The sequence below is a fragment of the Glycine soja genome, chromosome 11 (genome assembly GCF_004193775.1).
Source record: "Glycine soja cultivar W05 chromosome 11, ASM419377v2, whole genome shotgun sequence".
Classification (NCBI taxonomy): Eukaryota; Viridiplantae; Streptophyta; class Magnoliopsida; order Fabales; family Fabaceae; genus Glycine; species Glycine soja.
The window spans coordinates 11981081-11997833 of record NC_041012.1 but is presented as its reverse complement, the minus strand read 5'-3'; positions in this window follow the sequence as shown (position 1 = coordinate 11997833).

Genomic DNA, 16753 nt, shown 5'->3' with positions numbered 1-16753 from the left:
TTCTTTCACTTCAATATTCAATTTTTTTTTATTTTCTGTATAATTTCCTCATCCCAAACATAGGAATAAGGAAGAGAAAAGATCCAAAATGAAATCATTTTTTTTTAGTGGAGAGAGCGAGAGAAATGAAAAAGGAATTTTAATATTTTTTTCCACATTGTATTTAATGACTTTTTCTTCTAATTTTATAAATTTTAACTAATTAAAGAGAGAGTGTTAAAAATTGTATTCCTAGTACTTTTCTTTTTCTATCTAACCCCTTAATTTTTTTTATTCATTTGTGAATTTACTTTTATACTATTAATCTTATTTTAATTATTCTCATTCTCTTGCTACAACATTTGCTTGGTTAAGCAAGTCAACTCAAGGGACACTCAAATCTTTATATCCTATATTTGCTCAAGTGAGATCTAATCTGGCTTGAGTAATTGGTTTTAAAGACTCACTTAATCTGTGTCATCCTTTTCACTTGTGAGGTTCATGTTTACTTGAGCAAGTTTATTCACAAAGGTCACTCAACTTCGATGAGACCCTTACTCACTTAATTAATTCACCTAATCTTTGTTCCATTGGTTTGCTTGAGTTGCTTAAGTTTATTCCTCTTCATATTGTTCTTTCTCATTGAAACCTAAGCGATTTTTCCTAAAAGTGCGTTTGGATAGAAAATTTTAACTGAGGAAAGTAATTTATCAGAGAATTTGAATTTCTATAATTTAGAATTCATTGTTTGGATGCTTTTTATGAAGAATTTAAAATTTTGGAATTTTAAAACAGAATTTTAAATAACTAAAAATATGGAATTTCAATTTCCTTCTAAAAGGTTAGAAATTGAAATTCTCTTATTACCGTCTTCTTCAAGAAACACCGTTTGAGCTCTTAAAATATCGATCGGGTGTGAGCATAGAGGAACACTATAACTAGCACACTAATCATATCTTCTCTTTTTTTTTCATCCTCATAATTTTAATTTTTTTATCCAAACACAAAATTTTGAAAATAAAAGAATTTCAATTGAAGTATTTGAAATTCTTAGAATTTAAAATTTCTCATAATTTTAAATTTCTCCATCCAAACATACTGTAAGGGAATTTTTTTCCTTTTCTTTTTCTTTTTGATTTAAGTTCCCTCTCTTTTTGATTTTGTTTGTAAATCTTTGCATGTTCTGCAAAAAAGTGAGTAATGTACCATTTTTGTTCTCATTAAATTCATTATGTTGACTCAATAAATGCCATAGGAAGGAAGAAGTTAATGAAAGTCAAGTTAAGAAATGTATAGTTGATGTGAAATTCCATGATAATCATAGCAAATGAGGAAGTTGTATGTGATCTTACTTAGAATAACTTTATGACACTTATATTGACATATTGCATGTTTTAACACTCCCTTTCTCTTTAGTTTAGTGTTTTATGTTCAAGATTGAACAGGTTTGAAGGATGGCAACAAAAAGTCTTGAAGACATTATGTTTGACTTTATTATATAATTGATCCCTTAATTATATTTTAATGTTTAATTTGCTCTCTCAATTATTACAAGGTTTTGCATCAGTTGTCAACATTATTGATGTAAAACGTTATATTTTTCTTAAATTGGTTGCTTGGCAACCAATGTAAAAGGCTCAATTTAGGTAAAAAGGGAGAACATTTTTTTTTTACATTTTTCCAAAAAAGTAAAAAAAAAATAATTGTGAAAAATATTTTTATGAAGTATATAGAATTTGCTTCATAAAAAAAAAAGCAGAAAACTGCAATCATTTATCCAACATCAATTATAGGGTGGGGGTTGTGTAAGTATTGTTATATGCTCTAAGCATATCTTTTATCCAATAGCTTGTGCAAGATTGAACATTATCAATATTCATTTAGCCTATGATTCAATGGAATCGTTTTGTGTTTAACGTTGTTCTAACTTGTATTAATACATGAGATGAATTTTGAATCATGGACAGAGTCTTGGGTGAGGTTGAAAGGAGTGGGGAGCATCTGGGTTGTAGGAACCCGAAATTGCAATGGCTAGTCACTTAAACGAGTGAGAGTACTCACTTAAGTGACTTTTAAACTGTTGTCGCACAAAAATGTATAGTTAGACGTAATATGTTTTGGTCAGCCCTGCTTCAACATGATCCCAAATCATGATCAAATGATTTATGCCAAGAAGGAGAATGTGTTCTTGGCTATGGGTTCCAAAGCTACTCCTGAAAGCGCTTGGTGTAAGTGAATGAAGAATGGAGAAGATAGAATTTTTGCATGAAAAGTAAAGGTTGAAAGATTGTAATAGAAAGCGATAAAGGAAAAAGCTTTAAATGGAGACCATAAAGAAAAGTTGTAAAGGAAAGAGATAAAATAAATGCAAAATAAAACAAACTTGTTATTTGGAATGTTGTCTTTTAAATTTGAAGTACAAAACCTATTTACTTCAATAAGCTTATTTTGGATGCTGAAATCAATTGGTAATGTAGTTGGCGGTTGTTGATAATCAATTGACAATTGTTGATACTCGAATTTTAAATTAACTAGAAACTACTTCCTATTTGTAAGGGAGCACTATATCAGTCTGTTTTAATTGTCATAAGTCATTTAAATATCATAATATTAGCGAGAATTTTATCTTATATTTATTAAATTAAATATGAATTTATTTAGTTGATTTTCTTATTTTCCTAGTAAGCCAATTTATGTTATTTTGATAGACCATGTAAGCATTTGATTGTTGATTTTTGTTATTTCAATAGACACTATAAGTAGTCAATATTGTCATTTTGGCAAACATTATAAGGAGTCGATTATGTCAATTCGACAGACATTATAAGTAGCTGATTTGGCCTTATCCTCATTCAGTTAACCTTCTCGTTTGACTAATATTGAAAAATAGTCATCCACGCATCCAACTATGTTGACATTATCCTTATTAGGCTAACTCTAAAATCAGCCTATATTTCATGAATCGACACCAATTCAGCTAACTGAAATTTGATTTCAATTGATTATGGGAAAATTCATCATGACTCAAAGTTAAGCCTATCAAATGGACAATCTTCAATTAGCTGGTTACCAAAATTGCAAAATTTGGTTACCAACATACATACACTTTAATAGATGAAGAGAGATCTACAAAATAATAAAGGTAAAGAGAATGAACTTAGTTAGAATCAAAATATAGGAAAAGAATACCTTTGGGAGAAACCCTTTCAGTTGTAGTTCAAAGCAGCCCAAATGATTTTGAAGCAATTCAAAGCAACCATTTTCTCTTATTGCATACATTTTTTGTATACATGAAAAACAATTAGAAATAAATGAAACTTGTATATGGAAATAAAAATTGCAACTATGCATGACCATTCAAGGTAATAAATAAAAAATACATTTTTGAAGAATGAAAACAGGGGAATACACCCCCAACATTAACCCAAAAATATTAAAGAATATCTTTTTTTACAATTCAAACCATGACCTTACCCTTGATTTCTAGATACATCTAGGAACCATATATAAATAGAAAAAAGAAATTTAAGCAAAAAATAGAAACAATAGAAAATGATTTGTGAGAAGAAACAAAGAACACCTTTGTGTGTCTCTTTCTCAAACCTTGAATATGTGGAAGAGGAATCCTAAATCTCTTTCATGATTGTTTCAGTAGCCATACATAAAAAAGTAAGGAAATTAATAAAACAATAAAAAGAACTTAAAAGGATTCAGACAATTAGAAACATTGGGTTGTGCTATTTTTTCACAAAGTCATTGAACTAAACATACATTTTAAGAGTAGATGGTAGAACCTAACAAAATCTGAAACATGAAGAAGAAGGGATGCAAGGTTTTTGAATTAGATAAAAGGGTCACAAGTTCAAAAGAATGAAATGGAAAGGTGTAGGCTAAATGAAGAATCACAAGGTTTTTGAAGCAGATGAAAATGAAGGATCGCATGCTAACTAAAGGATTATGAATATAATATTGTGAAGAGGTAAGACATTTAGGGAGAGAAATGCATGCTTAAAACATTTGTGCAGATCAAGAGTCTAAAATTTTCTCAAGGTTAAATTACTCATTTGGTTCCTATAGTTTCATGATTTTTACCTTTTAGTCTCTATAGTTTGAAAATGATCTGTTTAGTTCCTATAGTTTACATTTTAATTCTCTTTTAGTTCTCGTAGTTTTGAAAGTAGTTTTTTTAGTCCTTATAATTTGTATTTTAATTCTCTTTTATAGTTTGTAGTCCATATACTTTATATTTTAATTCTCTTTTAGTCCTTACCATCAAAATATGAGTAATATTATCAATTATTATTAGCTACAAAACTATTAGCAAATAATTCGTAACTAATTTATCGCAAGATAATTTGTAACAAAAAAATAGTTGATAATTTATAACTAATTTGTAGCTAATTATTTTTATATATTTTTTTGTAGTAAGAACTAAAAGGTAATTAAAATACAAATTATAGGGACTAAAAATATCACTTTCAAATTATATGAACTAAAAGAGAATTAAAATACAAACTATAAGGATTAAAAAGAACACTTTTAAACTGCAGGAACTAAAAGAGAATTAAAATATAAACTATAGGAACTAACAAAACCACTTTCAAACTATAAGGACTAAAAATGTAAGAATCATAAAATTATAGGGATCAAAAAAGTAATTTAACCTTTTCTCAATAAGTGACATGAACATTAATGAGCACCATGATCAAATTTTGCACCGCTTTGTTAGGTGTTTGGATAATGAAGAAGAAAAGTCTTGATAGATATAATTAATAGGTTTTTTTTATAGGGAAATAAAAAAATTGAAGATAGAACATGCACAAGAATCGTAGAGAGTAGAGTAATTAGTGAATATTAGCTAGATATTTTCTCGTTTAGGATGCAATTTTAGGTGGGGCTAGAGACTATTCTTGCTTTAGTATTACTAGTTAAGTTACCCAACCCATGTGATGTATATGATAAATTTTTTTTTAATACTAAATCTAATTATTTAATTAAATTATATGTACTAAAAAAATAATTATGCATAAAAGGTTTAAGAGAACTATTAGCAACATTAAATTATGAAACATATGCAATATAAGAAATATTATTATATTGATATAAGTCATAATTTATTGAAATGATAATATGAAATTTTATGTCATATATTAAAATCCATAAAAATAGTATGAACTTAAACTTGTTTCATTGAGTCTAAATTGAAGTCCCTACAAAAAAAAAAATCCACATTTTATTTTAGACATTTATGAAGACTTCTTTGTAAGTCACATTGATTGTACATGACAATGTCCATAAGGAACTAATTTGTGACTATTTAGTACAAAAAACAATCAAAACAACCAGTAACGACTATGTTCTTGCCAATTACTTATACATTTTTTTAGACATACTAATAACATTCTTTCTAACATTTTCTAGCTAACTACTAGTTAAGTTTTTAGTATTTAAAATCATTAATTTTAGTGAGTTTTTTTTTTTTTTATCTTAACTAGGGGTGAGTATATAAATCTAGATCCACATAGTAGAGTATTAAGCCTGCGGATCTTACAGATAACAAACCTGTTTTTTGGGGTTGTTGACCGGCCTGGGGTGTTGCTAGGTGCACCCAGCACAAATACTTGTGCACCCACCAAAATATGTGAAGTGACAAAAATGCCCTTCACTTAAATTTTAAAAACCTTACCTTCTCCCTCCTTTCCGTACGACATTGTGGTGTTGCCCCTCCTTCGTTTCCTGGTTCCTGTCACGCTGCCACCACCGTTTGCGTTTGTTGTCGCCATTTAGCCAGTCGACGCCACCACCGTAACATTTTTGCCATTAAGTGCCTCTCCTCCTTTATCTCGTTGAAAATGGGTGTGTGTGTGAGTTGTTTGGATTCGAAATCCGTATAACTCTTACGAATTGATAATCCGTATAACTCATATGGATTGTCAACCCGTATAGGTAATACAGATAACCAATCCGTAAAACTCATACGGATTGCTAATCTGTATGTGTTTTATGGATTATTAATCCATATATTTAAGTAATTATTTTTTATTTTGTTAAATAATAATAGAATTAATTTTTTATAAATAAAAAGAATTAAATTATTTATTTGTAAATTTTCTTTATAAGAAAACAATATAGTTGTATATTTTTTATGTGTTTATATTTAATTAATTATATTTTTTTTGAAGTTGTTTTTAAAAAAACTTAAACTATTTTGTTTATTTAATAATGAATTTATAAATATTATTGTTATTTCTTTATTTGTAAAATGTAAGTAGTTTATTTATATTTGGCATGTAAGTAAATTATTTTTTTATTCATATAGTGGTGTATACTTTAGTACACTCATAGTATTAAATATTTGTATAAATAATGGTTGCTAGTTAAAAAAAATATTTTGTTGTTTTGGAAAATTAAAATTTGTTGTGTTAGTAATTTATTAAAAAATGAAATAGTCATTTGTTAGAAATAAAAACTAAAATTGTACTTACATTTTGGTCATTAATTTAAATTTAATTCATTATTGTTGTGAAGTTTATATATTTGGAAAAAAATCCATATACATTTAGAATTTATAAAAGTAATAAAAAAGTAATTTTAAAATATTTTTTATTTAAGAATTATAAAATAGTAATTGATTGTAGTATTGTTTGAATGATGACTTTAGTTGTTATTATTGCTCAAATGTGCAGATTATGGTTAGAACTAGAGGTTTGGATCGGGCTTTAGGCAAGGTTATAGGAAAAGCTCTAGGGAGAGGAGTAAATCGTGATTCGGATAAAGCTCCCCAGCGGCGAAGACCTACAACATCTGCTCATAGGAAATGGGGAATTGCACCTGTTGCTGAGGATGTTCAACACGTGGATCATGCAGCTGACAGGGTCCATGAACAACCTGAAGAACCAGCTGCTGATGATGTAGTTCCTAATGCTAAGGGTTTTCCAGGCAGACCCCATGACACATCAGTTCTGATTGGCTATGTTTATCATGTTGTAGTGATTGTTTGGAATGGAGAGGTGTTTATATTTTTAAATAAATAATATTTTCATAAGTATTTGTTATTATTGTTGAAATGATTTAAATTTTTATTTTCAGGAACGTCCTGAGTTAAAGTTATCCTCCCATGGAAGGAAGGTTGAGAAATTTGGTTGGCCTGCTCTAGAGATTGAAGGCTTAGTCACTGCCACAGGATTAAGTTCTCTGATCACATGTTCCTTGGACACTGGCGATCAAGGACTTATATCAGCTTTTGCGGAGAGGTGGCATAAGGAAACTAATAGTTTCCATCTTCCTGTACGAGAGGTGACTATCATCCTCGATGACGTGGCATCGTTGCTTCATTTGCCCATCACAAGCACCTTCGATAGCTTTGAGGCTCTTCATATGGGCGAAGCCGTGTTGTTGTTAGTTGAATTGCTTGAAGTTAGTGCAGATGAAGCAAGAGCTGAGACAGTACAATGCCATGGGGCATATGTTCGGCTATTGTTGCTGCGAGACATTTATCGTAGCAAATGTGATGCCACACAGTGGATTGTAGTAGCTCGAGCATATCTATTGCATCTGGTAGGTTACATTCTCTTTGCTAACAAGAGCTCTACACACGTCCATGTGGTATTCTTGGACGCCTTTCGTGACCTCACCCAAAGTGGAAGCTATGCATGGGGAGCTGTCGCCCTAGTCCATATGTATGACAATTTGAATGATGCGTCTAAGAGTAGCGTCAGGCAACTTGCAGGATATATCACACTTTTACAAGTAATTATAATTGAATTCAATTTTTTTTGTTTTTTTATGTATTTTATGTTAACTATTGTTTTGATTTTTGTTTTTTGTTTTCAAAATATGTGTATAGATCTACGAACATTTTCCTTTTGTTGCTGAATCTATTGTTGCTGAATATTATGATGAAAGAAAACCATGTGCCTGCCACTAGAAGATTGGGAAGACATTACCAATGTCGACGTATCAGAAGTGGCTGGATAGATTGACGTCTGATGTTGTGTGCTGAATTCCTTATGGTGACCACCGTGCAATTAGAGAATTCGAGCTGATTTCTTTGTTTTTCAAACATATTCGATGGGCTCCATCTTTTGTCATACACCGACCAGAGAGGGTTGTGCGACTGTTTAAGTATGTGCAGACCATTCCTCCATACTCTGCTTCATCAACATTATGCATAGAAGATATCGATGATAGATGGATTCAGTTTTTTAAATACCTTGCACCGGTGGGTCAGATATGTGTTGTGCTTGGACAGTGTGCAACAAACTACATGAAGTGGTTCTACATAATTTCGTATCCCTTCGTGAGTCTGACACAACCTGGGGATCCACCTAGACATCCACCAGTTGTGCATGATGACACATTTATTGAACTAGATATTCCTCAAAACCCGGTGACAACAAAAACTATGAACGAAGCACTTGCAAATGCACCTATTCATGTAGAGCAGCCTCGACATGTAGCGGTAAAATATAGTTTCAACTTACTCTGTTATTCATTTTATTTAAACATGCAATAAGTATAAACCTTTTCCGTTGTTGTCAATGTCATAAGAGGCTTACCAAGCAATAGTTGAAAGGTTGGAATAGTTGCTCAACCTAAGGATAATGACAGAAGGTACAGAAGCATTCATTGTCATGGAAGACTGCCTAAGGATCGCCAGAGGTGTGACTGTGGAATGTAATGTATATGTGTGGTCGCGATGAAGGCGGCATATGGAAGACACATGAAGACTTTTAGAATTTCTTAGGCTTTATATGATTTTTGTATGCAATATAATTAGACAATGTTTATTATTTAATTTTATTTAAGAACTTTTTAATTTATTTTCTTAACTACACAATGTTTATTATTTAATAACTCTTGAAACCCTAGACCCTATATTAGTCATGTAACAATAAACCCTAAGTTTTGAATTAACAGTAAACCTTAACTTGTGACAATCAACCAAACCCTAGGTATTAAAACACCCTTTAAACCCTAATTAGTAACGTACCAGTAAACCCTAACTTGTGATGTAACACTAAACCCTAAGTTTTGAATTAACAATTAACCTTAACTTGTGACACAACCCTAAACCCTAATTAGTTACATACTACTAAACACTAATTATTCAAGTAACAATAAACCCTAATAACGCACGCAACACTAAACCCTAGGTATTATAGTGACCCTAAATCGGTTGAAAGTTAAGTAAAATAGATAATTATATGAACGTCCAATGAAACACGTGTATATTATCGCGTTGAATGACAATTACACAAGTAACTAAATGTTCAATCTTCACTTAAATCAACATAGTCTGTTTTCAGCATCAACAAATTTTTGTATTGCTGCATTCTACTAATATATGGTGTTGGCCACTACTTTGCCTGAGAATGATAATGTGTAGACCATAACAAAGTTAGTGGCGGTAAGGGACAACGGTCTCTTAGAAATACCTATTACATATGGACATACACATGACTGATACATATTACGTGATGTACAAACCAATCTGTTGGGGGCTGACTTCTAAGAGGAAAAAACGTCATGCTTTGTTGGAGAGAAAGAGAAACAAGGATCACATTATACCTCGATGCAATCATATATCCTATGTTGGTTATATTCATCCACTCATCCATGGTAACCTGCATGTAACAATTATAATTACATTTATTTAAACCAAATTTAATCCAACAAAACATAACAAAAATTATATACCATGGATAATCCATCAACAAGTAGGGACCACTTTAATTCCTCAAATCTACTTATGCCACCAAGCACGTTGATATACTCATCAAACCATTTTGCAAGTTCTTTAAGCAAATGGTTGCGCACTGATGTGTCATCATTATTTTTAGGTTTTCTAGGTTAATTTTGTTATTTTGGTTTTATGTTTTATGTACAACATTGCATGTTTCTCTTTGAATTATAGGTTATGTACAGGTAATGGGTAATTGTTTTTGAAATAGGAGTTTCTTGGCATTTTGTGAATTGAAATCCTTGTTTTTCTTTGCATGTCAAGTTAGTTTTGAAAGTTCGAATTGGAAGTGATAGATTTACCCTTCGTGAGAATTTGAGCCATCATCATCTATTTTATTCGGTGTGTTTTGTCCCATTGATTGCTAGCACAATAGCCTTGGCTTGACTCTTGTTGATACTTCTTACTTCACATGCATGTTGGGAGATGATTTAGGCATTTTGTTCTTATAAGCCTCTAGCCAAATGAGCCTACCTTGAATTAATTCCTTTGATAGCCCCTTTGAGCCTATGTTCCCCTTTCTTTGTTTTGAAGCTCATTACAAGCCTTAAGTGAAAAATCATGATCTCACCCTACCCTTAAGGAATTTTGGAGCTTTGGAATTGTTTTGGGAATAAGTGTGGGGGGGTATGTTTCATTGGATGATATGTTTTTGTTGGCCATGCTTGATGATGTATTTTGGCCATGCTTGATGTATATACATATATTGCCTAATTGTTGCTTTATTTTTCAATTGCTTTCAATTGCTACTGTTCACGTTAAAAAAAACGAAAAAAAATTGAAAAAAAAGAAAAAAAAACAGAAAAAGAATGAAGTTGAATACATGAGGTCTTGGTTTGAAGACTTGGATTGGTTTGAGGACTTGGTTGACTTTGTTTTGGGTTTACTTTTTATGCTTAATTTTTAATTTTGGTTTTGGGGTTTGCTACTTTTTCTTAGTTCTCACTTATTCCCCATTGTTCCTCTATTCCTTTGGGTTTTAGCTACTTATCTCATACTTTCCTCTACCTTGTCCTAGGCCCCATTACAACCTTAAAAGACCTTTTGATCCTCATATGCATGTGTTTGTGGTATGGTTGTCAATTTTAGAGTCTTGCCAAGTCTGTGTGGTGTTTGTTTTCATGGGTGCTCTGAGAGTAAACAGTAGCCTAGACACTTGAGAGATAAAGTGCATATCTTATGAGACTTTATCACTTTTCATTCTTGAGCTGATTGACTATCTTGCCATGTTTAAGATGCTTGGATGATTTTCATAACTGTCTTGATTCTTTAACTCTCTACGTCTTGGATGTTGCCCATTCCTTTCATTCCTTGAGATTCATTAAGAAATATGTAATTGTTTTTGTATTTGTTTGTTTCTCTTTAATGTCTCTGGATTTGTTCCTTGCTTTGCTTTTTTAATTTTGCCCAGGAGTGCAAAAGGCTAAGTGTGGGGGGATTTGATGTGTCATTATTTTCTCCTATTTCTTAACCCTTTTTGTCACCATTTTAATTACTGATTAGCCTTAATTGTCAAATTAATTATGCAGTTTTATCATTTGGGTCTACTTGACTAATTTTGTATTTTTAATTTAATTTCAGGAGAATTATAAGCAATTGGGCTTGAATCCGGAATTGGGCTTGGACTTGAAGAGAGCAGACAATTTTATTTTATCAAATCTTATCTTATCTAGATTATATTCCATCTAGATTTTATTTCGTCCAAATTTTATTTCATCCAATCTTATCTTATCTTGTCCAGATTTTATTTTATTTCGTTTATGGGCTTGGACTTAAAATAGATTTTTAAGCTTTGGGGCCGAGGACCTATATAACAACACCAAAGTTTTAGTTTAGAGAGTTTTTGAGAGGAGAATAATTCTAGGATTTTAGAATTCCAGTTTTTACTGTTCATGCGCACTGTTCGCGTAGAATAAAATTTGTTTTCTACAATTTCGTTTCTACTTCAATCTACAATTTCATTTTCTACTGATTAATGGAAGACTAAGTCTCCAACGTTGTTTTCTCTTGAGGATCAAGCATAACTCTCTTTGAGGTTTTGTTATTACTATTGAATTCTGATCAGTTTTTCCTCTTCACCAATTACTCTGTATTTGTTGCTATTAATCTATGCATGCTTAGTGTTTGATTAATTGTCTCTGCGCTTAATTTACGTTCATGGTTAATGATCAATTTTGTTCATGATTAATTGGTGCATGTGTTGCTTAATCACATAATGACAACCTTATGTTAATTTTCACTTAGTAAATTAATTTAGGGTTGGATTAAGTGGTTGAACTGATTAGGGATAAATTCTGGTAACCTTGGATAAGAGACTTGTTTGTGAATCAAGGGGAAACAACATGTTTTAATTTTGTTATTTTCTAATTAAAATTTGCTTGCTGTTTAATTTACAAAAACAAACCCCCACCCCCAATTCGTTACTATTTTATCATTATCTGTTATGAATGTTTGGTTGACCATTGCTCGTTAGGAGATGACCTAGGATCACTTCCTAGATACTGCATTTTTAATGTTTATTTGATTCGGGTACGGCCTCAATCATGCACCAAAGAACATGAATCTTCACTCATACCTAATAAGGCAGCAATTGCACGATATCCATAGTTACCGTCAACTTTGACATCAACAATATTTTCAATGGAATCATGAATGCATCAATGAAATTGATCCAACATTAGCATAGTCCTTCAGGAATTGCTTGCTCAGATGATGATACACTACGTTTTACTGAAAAATTACTATTTTGCACATAATGTAATGCATTAATATACTCCTAGTAAGACAGATCATACTTTGTTGATCTTTGATGTTTAGTCATCAATTTCTTCTGAGCACCTTTTGTTTTGACATTTTCTAGAGGAAACATAGAGTTTAGATCAAGGTAGGCAATTTCCCAAAGTTTACTCTTTAGAGTAACTTTGCCACAAACACCAAGTTCTAAACCGCTTGGATATGGTTTCCATCTTTTCGGTTATGTTGACTTTGGGCTTAGATAACCCTTGGTTTGAAAAACTTAGCCTTTGCCAAAACATATGGATTACACCCAAAGGTATGCTACCGACAACATATCTAACTAGCTCGTATGCACAAGGAAGACCATGACCAGTTCTCATTACACATCCACAACGAGAACCATCAATACCAGCATAACTCACACGCTCATACTCAACAACAATTTGGTTTAAAGCATACCCTGATATCATGCCAAGTAGTTTCTTGTATAAGGTAACTTTAAAGACATGTTCAACCACATGTGTACTTGTCTCAAAGATGCCTTAATTTTAGTATGTTGCTGCGTGATCATGTTGTTCATGGCTTCCTAAACACTACATAGGTCTCTAAGGCTATTTTGTAGTAATATTTTTAAGGTCCAATGAGCAAACTCAACCCTGCATATGAAATACACAAAAAAATAAAGATAACTATTTTTATCCATTAAGTCCTAAACCCTAAGCAAAAGAAAATGTTTACAATTTTCATACCTATTAGTTGTTGTGTTTCCTAAGTGCATCACCTTATTCGTCCAGGCTTTAACAAATCTTTCTTTGTGGGGAATTATCCACGTTTGGTTGACATAGTCAACAAACATTGGCCGCGGTGAACAAGCAATTTCAAACTTCTTAAAGCACTCATTGAAATCTTCCTTAGAAGGACAATCAACCAAACTCCCCCAGGCTTCCATGACATAATCCCATGCATTTTTTTGACCAACCAAGGATTTACACTTTGTCTTCACATTCTTATCAATGTGAAACCGATACAACAAGTTGGTACACTCAAGGAATACAATTTTCACTATATTTATGAATGTTAGATCTCTATTGGTAACAATAACTCTAGGGAGGGCATCGGGTATGAGAAAAAGACCTTGAAATCGTTCTAAATCCCAAACAACATTATTTACACATTCTCCCTCCAAATAGGCAAAACTAGCCGAGAATATCATCCCTATTAGTGTGACGCCAACAAAGTTAAGTAACGGGAACCTATACATGTTTGTTTTGTACGTACTATCTATAAAAAAATATCAAATTACAGGCATTGCATAGCTTCACTGCATCAGGATGACACCAAAAGATATCACGTATAACATCTTGATTCTTTAATCTATGCCAATGAATATACTAATCACGTTCAAGAAGTTTCATTAGTTGTTGCATTTCAATATCACTGCCTCTTATGGAAGACGGTATGCACTTCTTGCATTGTATATTTGCTTGATTGTTGTATAACTATTAACATTGTGCTCCTTCAATGTTAGCCGAATATTTCTTAGTTTCACCATTGACTTTGATATATCAGCAATAATAATCTTTTCATCCTTAGTCAATCGACCAACGTATGGATGTCCAACTAATAACTTGACCAATTTATGATTGTGACTCCCACATATTAACTTCACCATCCATCCTTGGTCTCCAACCACTAGTTTCCCATGTAGCTTAAAGGGACACCCACATTTTTTACTGTCAGTATTTGTTCTTACCAAATCTTTCTTCCTCGCCCTATACTAACCACTCCTTTCACAACCAATTAAGACAAATGAAATCCTTCCTCTCATACTAGTATTTGTGTCTGACCTCATAATGACTGCCACAAAACCAATTTCATAAGCAACAACTCGAGCCCAATTCAAAACATCATCACGGGTAGTAAACACCTACAATGCAATCCATACATCTTCAGTCTTCAAGAGACATTCATTAACTTACTTTAAGAACAAAAAATCATATTAATACCTGAGAAGTATTGAAGACATTTGAACAATTAACATGTTCTGATTTCACACTAGCTTCATCTTCATTTTGTTCATTCATATCAGCTTCTTTAGACACTATATTGTCATACATCCACTGATCTTCGTCCATCTTAACAAAACATTGAAAAATTTCAATGACAAACAAACGACCCCTAACCACACCATACATATACTATTACACAAATTTTTTATTTTTTTTACTGCATTTAATAATATAAAACGTCAAAATTGGTAACCACATATATTAAAAAACCATTAACATCAAGTTTTTCTACTTAAAATTCATAACCATATAATATATAAAAATTGATAACCTAACCATATATACTAAAATAAATAATATTATTGAACTTAATTGTAATTCATCAAATTATAAGCACTAAAAATAACCAATTTTAAAGCACAACGACTCAAATAACTTATAAGTCTAAATTATTTTACAATTAATAACAATTCCAAAATATAAATACAAATACTTACAAATTAATTATCAAACTATATTTATTTAAAAATATTTAAAATAATAATAATAATTACATTTAAAATAAACAATAAAATAATTTTTTTAAAAATTATCTTACAGATTAATAATTTGTAAGTAACATACGGATTAACAATCCGTAAGTGCTATATAGATTGACAATCCGTAAGTATTATACGGATTGACAATCCGTAAGGTTCTTATGAATTGACACAATCACAATCCGTAAGAACCTTACAGATTGCGAATCCGTATGATACTTATGGATTGTTAATCCGTAAGTTACTTATAGGTTGTTAATCCATAAGTTATATAAAACTTATGTATTATTCATCCATAAATATTGTATAACTTATGAATTCATAATCCGTAAGTTTTAAACACACAAAAATAACTATCAAAGACAGGTTAGCTTACCTCTGCCGTTAACAACCACACCAACCACCCCCATAATCACTTGTTGACGTACCTCCGTAAGACTTTCACCTCGACCAAAGCAGACACAATGGACCTCTCCTCTCACAAGAATGAAAGAACACGACAAAACCAACAGAATGAATGAATGAGTGAAAGAAAAAGTTAAAAGGAAGAAGAAGAACACACAGGGGTATTTTCAGAATATCGTAATATTGCTGGTTGCACAAGCAATATGCCTGGTGCACAAAGCAACAACCACTGCCCTGTTTATCCGGGGACTTTTGCGGACTGGATATAGGCAGTGAAAAAAGTTCATTTATTTGAAAGATCAGACTTATCCGACTCGTCTAGAACACGAGGTTCACAGGTCAAGCCTTAAACAAGTCAGACCGGGTATACTCAGTCCTAGTCTTAACCCTCTGGTTCATCAGGAGAATTGAACTATAATTAATCCATAGTTCGATCGAACGATAAGTAAAATCTGTCCAAGAATTATTTCTCCCGAAAACACATCACATACTATTATAATGCACCGTGCCCATCTTATCATCACTTTTATTCTTCTCCCCTAGTCTACCATTGTCCATTGTTCACAGGCATTCAGGATGATTTTCGGCAACAATGCATCCTCCACACAGAACAAAAACCTTTGTTTCTTTCTTGTTTGTTTAATGTGGCTACCATCGAGTGTCTGAACCTACCTATCCCAAATCTCCCTCCTTCTTTCATCGCATCACCATCTCATCCTCCCTCTTCCGCTCCTTTAGCAGCCCTTGCACTGCCACCTTTGCCATCGAGCCTCCGTCGGACTCTGATCGTGTCCCTGCCGCTGTCTACTACACCAACCTCTGTGTTGATTGTTGCACCTTCAACGATTATCGGGCTATCATATCCATCCTTCGCGACTTTTCCATCAAATCGACAAGCGCAGCGTCAACGTCGATGAGCGCTTTCGTGAGGAGCTGTAGCGGATCCTCGGCCGTCGAAGAGTGTTGTTGCCTGGTGTCTTAGTCGTTAATGTCTACATTGGCGGCGCCGATGAGGTGAGGAAGCTCTATGATAGCGACAACTGCTTGAGTTGATCAAACGATTGCCAAAGTCACAGAGAAACATGTGCGATTTATGCAGAGGGCTGAGATTCGTCTAGTGCGACGAGTGCAATGGAAGCCACAAAGTGTTCTGAGAGAAAAGTAGTGGATTAAGAAGTTGTTCGTCTTGCAATTCCCACGGTTTGGTTAGGAGTCCTACGTGCTTTGTGGTGCTGCGGCGACACAACAAATAATTCATTCCTTGTAATATATGAATATCCTTTCTCTTCATGTTGAAACTTAATTAGATATATTCCTTTAATCTTTCATTGTAGATGATTCTT